Source organism: Heterodontus francisci, chromosome 7, assembly GCF_036365525.1.
Source record: "Heterodontus francisci isolate sHetFra1 chromosome 7, sHetFra1.hap1, whole genome shotgun sequence".
In the NCBI taxonomy this organism is placed as follows: Eukaryota; Metazoa; Chordata; class Chondrichthyes; order Heterodontiformes; family Heterodontidae; genus Heterodontus; species Heterodontus francisci.
In genome coordinates this window covers 81,691,996-81,704,738 of record NC_090377.1, presented here as the reverse complement: position 1 = coordinate 81,704,738, position 12,743 = coordinate 81,691,996, and the positions used below count along the sequence as shown (strand labels likewise).

Sequence of the window (12,743 nt, the reverse complement as noted above, 5' to 3'; positions counted from 1 at the left end):
GTTCTATAATTCTAATTCCACTTAATTGGTGATCAACTTTTAAGACCGTGGCCCCAGTATTTACAAAAGGTCGTGAAGATAGCAGGGGAAGAGGATTTCCGGATGGTAAATCCACGTATCTTGGACATTCTGCTGAAATTAAAAGTAGGACGGCTTTTACATTTTTCAGCAGATTTTCCGCCAAGCAGCCAGCCTGATTGACAGCAAATACATTTACCTGATAGATCTGGCCCTTCCTTCCTCCTTTTACCTGCCTGGTTTCCATTGGAACCTGCAGGAAATGGGATAAAAATTAAAATCTTGTCAAAATACAGCACAGAAACTGGCCCTTCGGCCCATCGTGTCTGTTCCAGCCATCCAACACCGAACTATTCTAATCCAGCTGTAACCCTCTACAGCACTGAATCACATCTGAGCAGCTCCTTGTCTTTTCCAGGCTGTTGACATACTCTTGAGGTTTTCTCTTTAAAAGTAACAATTGGCTGTTAATGCGAGATTATTCAGGTAGAGCACAGGACGAAAGGATGCAATGGGAGGGTCATCTTGACCGCCACCAAATAATCAAAGTACTCTTCAGAGTGTGCCATTCTCTGCTCATCAAATTCAGGAAATGTCAGAGCGGGCACAGTTTTCTACATTAAACATCTCTTCCCCTCTCCCCAAGGCCAGCATATAACATTCCCAGGGCAGGTTAGAAAGATAAGCTCCCTCTACACTGTCCTGTCAAACATTCCCAGCACAGGTTATATACAGAGTAAAGCTCCCCTTCCACTATCTTGAGATTTTATACATTTTTGCTTCCCACCCGCCCTCAACCTACCCATTCTTGGGGGTTAAAATTTCCCCTATATTTCCACATACTTGACGCTTTTGCTAGAATATGGAACTGATGATGGAAAGATATACATTAAAATAATCATAATGCTTGTTTAAAACATCAAAATAAAAGATCATTTTTCAACAAATGAACAAAATTCATGATGTAATAACAGCAACTTGAATTTATATTTTTCATGTAACAGAGAAATGTGCTTTACAGAGGCATAATCAGATATAAATGGACGCCAAGCCAAATAAGGGGATATTAAGAGAGGTGATCAAAGAGGTGGGTGTTAAGGAAGGTCTTAAAGAAAGAGAGGGCGTTCAGGAGACAGTGGTTCGAACAGAGAATTCCATAATGTGGGCCCTCGGTGCCTGAAGTCAGTGCTGGGGCCAAGGGAGAGGGAATTGGTGGAATGTAGAGTTTGGGGAGGGTTGTAGCACTGAAAGAGTTACAGAGACAGGGAAAGATACGACCATGAAGGAATTTACAACAGGAAGATCAGAATTTTAAATTTAAGGTGTTGGGAGATTGGAAGCTGATGTAGATCAGAAATGGCAAGCAGGAGCCTGACACAATTCACGTAGCAGAGTTTTGGATGAGCTGAAGGATGTAAGGCTAGCCTGGCCAGCATCGGAATAATTAAGTCTGGAGCTGATAAAGACATGGATAAGGGTTTCAGCATCAAATGGGCTGAACTAGGTGCAAGGTAGGAAATGTTATGGAGATAAAACTAGGCAGTCTGTGTAATGGAGAGAATATAGGGTTGGAGGTTCAGCTCGGGTTTGAATAGAATGCTGAGGTTCAGCCAGAGATGATGGCGAGGGTGGGGAATGGAATCGTGACAAGGCTATGGAGTTTGTGTCGGCAGGGGTGGGGGGAGGTCGTGTCTAATGGTTTCAATCTTCCCAATGTTCAACTGAGTAAATAGTGGCTCCTGCGGACACAAGAACCTCATGAGTAAACCATTCAATAAGATCATGACTGATCTTTTATCTCAACTCCACCTTTTTGCCCTATCCCTATATCCTCTTGATTCCCTTCGTGTCCAAAAATCGTTCCTCATCCAGAATGTACTTAACAAGTGAGCATACACAGCCCTCTGAAGCAGAGAATTCCAAAGATTCACAACCCACTGAGAGAAGAAATTTCTACTCGTCTCAGTCCTCAATGGCTGATCCCTTATCCTGAGTCTGTGACCCGTAGTTCTAGATTCTCCAGCCAGAGAACATTGCCACTCACGATCTTACCCTGTCGAGCCCCCTCAGGATTTTATACATTTTAATGAGGCCACCTCCCATTCTTCTAAACTCCAGAGAGTATAGCCCCATTTTACTCAACCTCTGTTCCTAGGAAAAATTGCGCCCTAGGAATCAATTCAGTGAACCATTGTTGGGAACATTGGAACAGGAATAGGCCATTTAGCCCCTCAAGCCTTTTCTGTCATTCAGTGAGATCATGGCTGATCTGCAAACAAACTCCAAATGCTCGTCTTTGTCACATACCCCTTAATACTTTTGGATAACAAAAATCTATCAATCCCAGATTTAAAATTGACAATTGATCTAGCATTATTGCTGTTTACGGAAGAGAGCTCCAAATTTCTACCACCCTTTGTGTGTAGAAGTATTTCTTAATTTCACTCCTTAAGGTCTAGCTCTAATTTTTAAATTATGCACCCTAATCCTCGACTCGCCAATCAGCGGAAATAGTTTCTATCTACCCTATTTGTTCCTCTTTATGTCTTGAAAACTTCAATCAAATCACCCCTTAACCTTCTAAATTCCAGAGAATACAACCTGAGTTTGTACAGTTACTCTTCATAATTTAACCTTTGCAGTTCAGGAATCATTCGTATCATTCTGGTAAACCTTCACTGCACTCCCTCCAATGCCAAATATATCCTTCCATTGGTGTGGTGCCCAGAACTGCTCAGAGTACTCCAAGTGTGGTCTAACCAGGGCTTTGTGTGGCTGAAGAATGCCTTCTACCCCCTTGTATTCTAGACCTCTAGATATAAAGGCCAACATACCATTATCCTTTTTGTTATGAATGCTGGACTTTATAACGTGATTGTGTTTTTAAAAGTTTAAGGTGGAGTCCAGAAAGTCAGGTGACCTCACATCCACTCTGCGAAAGGACGAGACGGATATCTTGGTTACCAGGACAACAGAGCACAGAGATCAAAGACTTTTTTTTTTGAAAAAACAGAGACTGCAGGGGTAACACCTGAAGAATAATGGGTTCCACTCTCCCAGACTTTCAGGTCATAAACAAGGAGCTGGATTTTGTGCTCAGCCTGAAGGCGGGTTTCATGGCTGGAGGGCACCGGAGAATCGGAGCAGAATTGTCCACCACGGAACCCGATGCCATAATGCCAGGTTCCGATCTTCCCAGAGGCGGCGAAGTTCCATGGAGGCACCTTTGCTCTGTGATGGGACCATAATTTAAATATGTTAAATAGAATTTTGCATCAATTAGAATGCAATTTGCCTCATTCCTACCATCCGTTCGCAATCTGCTTGACGTGCGGCACTCACGTGCCTTCACTTTCCAGTCCTTGAAAAGCTGGTGCCATCGAGGCAAGAGTCCTCAGTGCCTGCAAAGGTTAGGTAAGTTATGTCTTTCTATGCTGTTGAATTTTTTTTTTTAAATCACACATTACCACGAAGGTGAATCTGGGAGGTTGGAACTCTGCAAGTTGATATTGTTGGGGAAAGAAAGGGGGGAACTCTGAAAGTGGATATCATTGAGGGGGGTGAAAGGGGAGAGCTCTGCAAGTGGATAGCTTTGAGGGGTTGGTAAGTGGGGGCACTTTGCAAGTGGATACACTGGGGGAGTGCATTACAGGGAAACTGTATAGTCTTCTTTTGTCTGGGATCCAATGTAGGCAAGTCAAATGGTATTCCAATGGTCATGATGGCTCACGTTTATTTACAGGTGAGGGTAACATCAGGCCACGCCATAAAGCTCATGCTGGAATACTGCTGAAGCAGGAATGAACACAAATCTCTGCTCAGATAGGTGGACTTGACCTTTTGAAGGAATCTGAAGTTACCAGAAGCATAGAGATGGGTATGATCCACCCTGTTTTCCTGGATTCCCCTGCTGTGATGAGGTATCTCCGCCAGATGCGGGCCCAAGAGGCATGTGTGACTCAACAGTAAGCTCTCAGACATGAGCAACAGCAGCCACCAAGGCGCAGAGGAGCCCAGAGACACCAGCGAATCTATAGGACTCGAATGACATACCCGCAGACGTCTGAGCACCAGTGCCAGGGACAAGTGCGGATGATCAGAGAGGCTATCACACACCTCTGCGCACTGCTGAATGATGATTTGCAACCAATGGACTTTGGTGGTCACCCTATGCCTGTGGCCTTCAAAATTACTATGGCCCTAAACCTTTACACCTCAGGGTCATTTCAGGGATCCACTGGCGATGAGCAGAGTCTTGCGATCCACAGTGCACGGCTGCATCAATGAGGTGACTGATGCTCTGTTCAGGAGGGCCAGTGACTTTGTCCGCTAAATGAATGATCAAATGAGGCCATATTGGTTGAGCTCAGAAATAAAAAAAGGGGAATCCATACTACTAGGAGTGTACTATAGACCGCCCCCCCCACCTGCCAAATAGTGAGAGGGAGATAGAAGAACAAATATGCAGGCAAATTTCTGAGTGCAAAAACAATAGGGCAAATATAGTTAGGGATTTCAACTTCCCATTATCAACTGGGATACAAACAGTGTGAAGAGCACAGAGGGCACAAAATTTTTAAACTGCATTTAGCCAGCACGTAATAAGCCCAATGAGAGGGGGCACAATTCTCGATTTAGTCTTAGGAAATGAAGCTGGGCAAGTGGATGAAGTAGCAGCAGGTGACCATTTTGGAGATAGTCACCATAATACAGTTAGAGTTAGCATTATTATGGAAAAGGACAAAGATGGAACAGGAGTAAAAGTTCTAAATTGGGAGAAGGCAAATTTTACGAGCCTGAGAGTGATCTGGCAAAAGTGGACTGGATACAGCTACTTGGAGAAAAATCAGTGGCAAACCAGTGGGAGGCATTCAAAAGTGAGATTCTATGGGCACAGTGTAGATATGTCCCCACAAAGAAAAAGGGTGGTACTGCCAAATCTAGAGCCCCCTGGTTGTCTAGGAGCATACAGGGTAAGATAAAACAGAAAAAGAAAGCTTATGACAGTGTTACGACCAGGTGAGAAAGGTGTCTAGGGGTCTTTTACTGTCTTCACCTGGTCTCACTGTAACGGTTTTAATTTTTAAACACACAGTGTTGTGAGCTCCCCCCTGGTGAATCCTTGTTCACAACTTTCCAATTATAAAGCAAAGAAATTAGCATAAACAGGCTTTCTTAGGTTTAAAGAAGAAAAGTGAAATTTATTAAACCTTAAACTCTAATACGGTTAACACCGACGGATACACGCCATGCCCCATGCCAGCATGCATACATGATACACACATGCAAATAGGGACAGAAAAGAGCAGAAGAAAAATAAAGTTAAAAAGCTTGAGGCAATCTCTGAAGAGCAGAAGAAAAATCAAGTTAAAAAGCTTGAGGCAATCTCTGAAGAGGGGTTTTTACTGTGCTTCGAGCTCGCTGTCGTCCTTGATTGTTGGTAGTCTTGCTTTTCCTTGGGGCCCAGTATTCTTCTTAAACCTTCAAACTGTAGGAGACTTTTCTCTCTTGGGGTTCATGTGTCTTCAATGGGTCTTCAGTTCCTTGAGAAAGAGATGGGAGCAGACAGCAGAGAGGTGTTCTCAATCCAGGAGAAAAGAGCTTTCTGAGTTCAAAATCTCTGTGGCAAGTTCAAATTCAAAAAAGCTCCAACAGTCAGTCATGTGACTAAACTGGTCTGACCACGTCTGTTTGTGTATTCGGCCATCTTAGCAGTTAACCTGGAATGCTAGCTTCTCCACCTTCAACATCTGGTAATCAAAAGTCCATTGTGGATTAAATTGGAGTAGGGAGTGGCCCCTTTGTCCATTCCAAGTACTGTCTCTTACTATGCAAAAATGGTCTTTCTGGCAAGGGGCCTGACAATTGCTTGGGATAGGCCCTCTTTCCTTCCCAGCAGCAATTTTAAGTTTTACTGTTAGAACATAGAACAGTACAGCACAGTACAGGCCCTTCGGCCCACGATGTTGTGCCGAACCTTTAATCTACTCTAAGATCAAACTAACTACCTACCCTTCATTCTACTATCATCCATGTACCTATCTAAGAGTCGCTTAAATGCCCCTAATGTATCTGCTTCTACTACCACCGCTGGCAGCGCATTCCACGCACCCACCACTCTCTGTGCAAAGAACCTACCTCTGACATCTCCCCGAAACCTTCCTCCAATCACCTTAAAATTATGCCCCCTGGTGATAGCCCTTTCCACCCTGGGAAAAAGTCTCTGGCTATCCACGCTATCTATGCCTCATCATCTTGTACCCCTCTATCAAGTCACCTCTCATCCTTCTTCGCTCCAATGAGAAAAGCCCTAGCTCCCTCAATCTTTCTTTGTAGGACATGCCCTCCAGTCCAGGCAGCATCCTGGTAAATCTCCTCTGCACCCTCTCTAAAGCTTCCACATCCTTCCTATAATGAGGCGACCAGAACTGAACACAATATTCCAAGTGTGGTCGAACCAGGGCCTTATAGAGCTGCAGCATAACCTCGTGGCTCTTAAACTCAATCCCCCTGTTAATGAAAGCCAACACACCATACGCCTTCTTAACAACCTTATCAACCTGGGTGGCAACTTTGAGCGATCTATGGACATGGACCCCAAGATCCCTCTGTTCCTCCACACTACCAAGAATCCTGTCTTTAAGCCTGTATTCTGCATTCAAATTCGACCTTCCAAAATGAATCACTTCACACTTTTCCAGGTTGAACTCCATCTGCCACTTCTCAGCCCAGCTCTACATCCTGTCAATGTCCCGTTGCAACCTACAACAGCCTTCCACACTATCCACAACTCCAGCAACCTTCGTGTCATCGGCAAACTTGCTAACCCAGCCTTCCACTTCCTCATCCAAGTCATTTCCCCGAACAGATCCTTGTGGAACACCACTGGTCACCGAGCTCCATGCTGAATACTTTCCATCTACTACCACCCTCTGACTTCTATGGGCCAGCCAATTTTGTATCCAGACAGCCAACTTTCCCTGAATCCCATGCCTCCTTACTTTCTGAATGAGCCTACCATAGGGAACCTTATCAAACGCCTTGCTAAAATCCATATACACCACATCCACTGCTCTTCCTTCATCAATGTGTTTTGTCACATCTTCAAAGAATTCAATAAGGCTTGTGAGGCATGACCTGCCCCTGACAAAGCCATGCTGACTGTCTCTAATCAAACCATGCTTTTCCAAATAATCATAAATCCTGTCTCTCAGAATCCTCTCCAATAATTTGCCCACTACCGACGTAAGACTGACTGGTCTATAATTCCCATGGTTATCCCTATTCCCTTTCTTGAACAAGGGAACAACATTTGCCACCCTCCAATCATCCGGTACTACTCCAGTGGACAGTGAAGACGCAAAGATCATCGCCAAAGACGCAGCAATCTCTTCCCTCGCTTCCCGTAATATCCTTGGGTATATCCCGTCTGGCCCCGGGGACTTATCTGTCCTCATATCATTCAAAATTTCCAGCACATCCTCCCTCTTAACCTCAACCTGTTCGAGCATATCAGCCTGTTCCACGCTGTCCTCACAAACGACCAGGTCCCTCTAGTGAATACTGAAGCAAAGTATTCATTTAGGACCTCCTCCGACTCCAGGCACAAGTTCCCTCCACTATCCCTGTTCGGCCCTACCCTCACTCTGGCCATCCTCTTGTTCCTCACATAAGTGTAGAACGCCTTGGGATTTTCCTTAATCCTACCCACCAAGACTTTTTCATGTCCCCTTCTAGCTCTCCTAAGTCCATTCTTCAGTTCCTTCCTGGCTACCTTGTAACCCTCTAGAGCCCTGTCTGATCCTTGCTTCCTCAACCTTAAGTAAGCTTCCTTCTTCCTCTTGACTAGCTGTTCCACATCTCTTATCATCCAAGGTTCCTTCACCCTACCATCCCTTCCCTGCCTCATCGGGACAAACCTATCCAGCAGTTGCAGCAAGTACTCCCTTAACAACCTCCACATTTCTGTCGTGCATTTCCCTGAGAACATCTGTTCCCAATTTATGCTCCCCAGTTCCTGCCTAATAGCATTGTAATTCCCCCTCCCCCAATTAAATATTTTCCCATTCCGTCTGCTCCTGTCCCTCTCCATGACTATAGTAAAGGTCAGGGTGTTGTGATCACTATCACCGAAATGCTCTCCCACCGATAGATCTGCCACCTGGCCTGGTTTGTTGCCAAGCACCAAGTCCAACATAGTCTCCCCTCTAGTCGGCCTATCTACATATTGAGTCAGGAAACCTTCCTGGACACACCTGACAAAAACTGCTCCATCCAAACTATTTGCACTAAGGAGGTTCCAATCAATATTAGGGAAGTTGAAGTCACCCATGACAACAACCCTGTTACTTCTGCACCTTTCCAAAATCTGCCTCCCAATCTGTTCCTCCGTGTCTCTGTTGCTATTGGGGGGTCTATAGAAAACTCCCAACAAAGTGACTGCTCCTTTCCTGTTTCTGACTTCCACCCATAATGACTCAGTAGACAAACCCTCCTCGACGACCTCCTTTTGTGCAGCTGTGATACTATCCCTGATTAGCAATGCCACTCCCCCACCTCTTTTACCTCCCTCCCTATTCCTTTTGAAACATCTAAACCCCGGAACATCCAACATCCATTCCTGCCCCTGTGATATCCACGTCTCCGTAATGGCCACAACATCGTAGCTCCAAGTACTGATCCATGCTAAGTTCATGTGGTGAAATAAAGTGTGCCTCATTCTTGGCAGGTGGGAGCCTGCATGACAACAGTCACAAAAAACTTAATATGCCAGAAAGGCTAGAGGAGTATAGAAAGTGCAGGGGTGAAGTAAAAAAGGAAATTAGAAAAGCAAAGAGAGGACTGAAAAAGATATTGGCAGGTAAAATCAAGGAAAGCCCAAAGATGTTTTATCAGTACATTAAGAGCAAGAGGATAACTAAAGAAAGGGTAGAGCCCATCAGAGATGTACTAGGTAACTTATGCATGGATCCAGAAGATGTGGGCAGGGTTCTTACTGAGTACTTTGTCTCTGTCTTCGCAAAGGAGAGACATTGTAGATAAAGAGGAGAAATGTGAAAAATTAGATATGATATGCATAATGAGAGAGAAATTACGAGAGGGTCTGACATCCTTGAAAGTGGTTAAATCATCAGGGTCAGATGGATTGTATCCCAGGCTGTTAAAGGAAGCCAGGAAGGAAATAGTCAATGCTCTTAGGATCATCTTCAAATCCTCACTGGATACAGGTGAGATACCAGAGGACTAGAAGTCTGCGAACATTGTACCGTTGTTTAAAAAGGGTGTGAGGGATAGACTAAATAATTATTGGCGGGTCAATCTGACCTTGGTGGTGGGCAAATTATTAGAATCAATTCTGAGAGTTTGGATAAACCGTTTCTCAGAAAGGCACGGATTAATCAGGGATAGTCAGCATGGATTTGTTAAGGGAAGGTTGTATCTTACCAACTTAATTGAATTTTTTGAGGAAGTAACAAGGAGGATTGGTGAGGGTAATGCAGTGGATGGTGTCTACATGGATTTTAGTAAGGCATTTGATAAGGTCCCACATGGCAGACTGGTCAGAAAAGTAAAAGCCCATGGAATACAGAGGATTGTGGCGAGATCCAAAATTGGCTCAGTGACAGGAAACAAAGGGTAATGGTCGACGGATGTTTTTGCGAATGGAAAGTAGTTTCCAGTCGCATTCCACGGGGCTCAGTGTTGTGTCTCTTGCTATTTGTGGTATATATTAATGATTTGAATGTAAATGAGGGAGGCATGATTGGGAAATTTGCAAATGACACAAAAATAGTTGATGGTGAAGAGGATAGCCGTAGACACCAGAATGATATCAGTGGTTTGGTTGAGTGGGTGAAAAAGTGGCAAATGGAATTCAATCCGGAGAAGTGTGAGATAATGCATTTGGGGAGGGCAAACAAAGCAAAGGAATACACAATAAACGGGAAGATATTGAGAAGGGTAGAGGAAGTGAGAGACCTTGGAGCGCATGTCCACAGGTCCCTGAAGGTGGCCGGACAGATAGATAAAGTGGTGAAGAAAGCATGTGGAATGCTTTCCTTTATTGGCCAAGGTATAGAATACAAAAGCAGGGGCGTAATGCTGGAACTGCATAAAACGCTGTTTAAGCCACAGCTGGAGTATTGCGTACAGTTCTGGTCACTACATTACAGGAAGGACGTAATTGTTCTGGAGAGAGTACAGAGGATATTTACAAGGGCTTGAAAATTGAAACTATGAGGAAATATTGAATAGGCTAGGGTTGTTTTCCTCGGAACAGAGGAGGCTGAGGGGTGACTTAATTGAGGTGTCCAAAATTATGAGGGGCCTAGATAGAGTAGATAGGAAGGACCTAGCAGAGAGGTCAATTACCCATGGGCACAGATTTAATGTGATTGGTAGAAGGATTAGAGGGGACATGAGGAAAAACTTTTTCACCAAGAGGGTGGTGGGTGTCTGGAGTTTGCTGCACGGATCGATGGTGGAGACAGAAGCCCTCAACTTATGGACCAGGTGCTGGAACGTGGGATTAGAATGGGCGGCTAGTTTTTTCAGCCAGCGCAGACACAATGGGCTGAATGACCTCTTTCTGTACCGTAACTTTTCTATGGTTTTATTGTTCTATATTGTACCTGTTGGATCGGATCAATTTCTGTGGTTCCACGTTCTCTGTCTTGCCTGAGTTTTCCCTTACTCTGTACACTAATCGGTCACATCAGCCCCATTCTGATCCTGCACCTCTCTGAGGGGTGCCGGAGCTCTGAAGCAAACTGTCCATATACTGCTCCCCATTGCTTATGTGTCAGAGTGTCACTAACTCGCACTCCAGCTCAATGACTCTGAGCCAGAGAGATTCGAGATGGAGACAGCTACTGTAGATCTGTTTGCTCTGGACAGTCTCACCGTCCACATGCTGCCATATACTGCAGCCCAGACACACAACCTGCTCTGCCATATTTTAGTCTAGATTATTTATTATGTCAAATTTTTAATTGTAAGTTCTTTTTCTACAAACTTACTTGCAGTAAGCACTAAACACAGGACAAAAAATTTAAATACTTATTCTCTCAAGCTTATACAAGCCAATACAAGCATTGGAGGCAAAAAAGCAGCACTTCCTTCCCCCTCTGCACTGAATTCCCTTCTCAACAAGTTCCCGACTGTTGCACTCTCCGCTACACTCTTCACACCACACTGTCCAACCGCTTTGTGCATTAGCAGATAGTGCTTATCATATGCAACGTTTTGAACCACACCCTAGTTACAAGTACTGGCTTGGCTTCCTGCACATAGTAATTCTCATCTATTTATGCAATCACTTACTGCTGATTGACAATTAACTGCCACTGACAGGCAGTTTCTGTGAACCGGCTTGCAGTTTTTAAAGTTCTAAGTAAAATTCAAAATGTTAAACTAAATTGCAGTTTGAGAAATATTCACTTATACACTTATATTTAGCAGAGTATTCTCACCCTTTCCAAATTCCTGACTTTTGCACACTATTTACGCTTTTCACAACCACTTGGTACAACCAGGGGATTTTTTGGCTTTTCGTCTTATTAATTTCTGCAGTACTTTTTCTTTACTCATACTAATCACTTTAAGTCCCTCACTCTCATGAGCCCATTGGTTCCCTCCTGAATCCAGAATGTTTTTGTGTCTTCTACTGTGAAGATAGACAGAATGGGCTGGATTTTACCAGCACGCCGCAACTCGCGGCAGTGCGCTTTGAAGTTGGCGGTCCCTCACATGCAGCAGCCGCCGCTGAGCCCCGCGATATTTCGCATGGGGCTCATGAGCATCATGGCGACGTGCCCCCCCACCCACCCAAATTATGTGAAGGAAGGCAGGACATCCGGCGCCATGATGGACATTGGCTCAGCCGTGTAGCAGGTGCTGGGGCCCTATTTAAACCCCCCAGCAACTGCTTCCTGACAGCTGCCAAATAAATACTTACCTCACTATTGAAGAGTGGGGATGCTGCAATCTGGCAGCAAAGTAGAAAGTGCTGGAAAAACTCAGCAGATCTGGCAGCATCTGTGGAGAGAGTAGCAGAATTGCTTCTCTCTCCACAGATACTGCCAGACCTGCTGAGTTTCTCCAGCACTTTCTGCTTTGCTGCCACATACTTACTCTGCTTTGTCCCAGTGTCCTGTGCAGTTGCGATCCTCTTCATCCAATCAAGTGTAACATTCCTTCTGGTAGACATGCTGCACCTGGGTGAATAATCTTAATTTTGCACATACCAGAATGTGAGACTGAATTGTATCACAAAAGGCAAATGCACTATCAGAAATAAAGGCATAACTTAAGAATATCTACATACTATAGGCTTTTAATTACCTAAATGTGAAAAGCCGCAGACAAATATGCATTTAGAATCTGTATTCATTTCACTGCTAACTGTTATGAGAAAAGATGTGTAACTGGAATTAAAAGTGCTTCTTAAAGAACTAGGAAAACATGTTTATATTCCAGCTGCATTGCAAACCAGATATATTACAACAATAATTATGATCAACTGCTGCAGAAGCAAAGTGTACATAAACATGTGTCGATCTGTCATAAATGAAAAACCAGGACAACAGCACAGATTTTCTCACTAGTCCTGCATAAGTGTTCAAACATGTGCAAAAAAAACCTTGCAGCCAGAGGTTCGAGCAGTTACACTGTGGAATCACCTTTGCATTTAAAGGACCAGAGCAAAAACCGTTTACTTTGAATTT

The 12,743-nt window shown here is 44.2% G+C and overlaps 1 long non-coding RNA gene across 3 annotated transcripts in view; it reads left to right on the top strand.

Annotated features, from left to right (window-relative positions):
• Positions 1–12,023, top strand: part of LOC137372113 (uncharacterized) — a 52,843-nt gene extending 40,820 nt beyond the window's left edge. For all 3 annotated transcript variants that reach the window (XR_010975385.1, XR_010975384.1, XR_010975383.1), the window contains 2 exons: positions 2,909–3,432; positions 3,761–12,023. This is a non-coding gene — a long non-coding RNA (uncharacterized lncRNA). The remainder of the gene's footprint in view (positions 1–2,908; positions 3,433–3,760) is intronic.
• Positions 12,024–12,743: the final 720 nt, after the last annotated feature.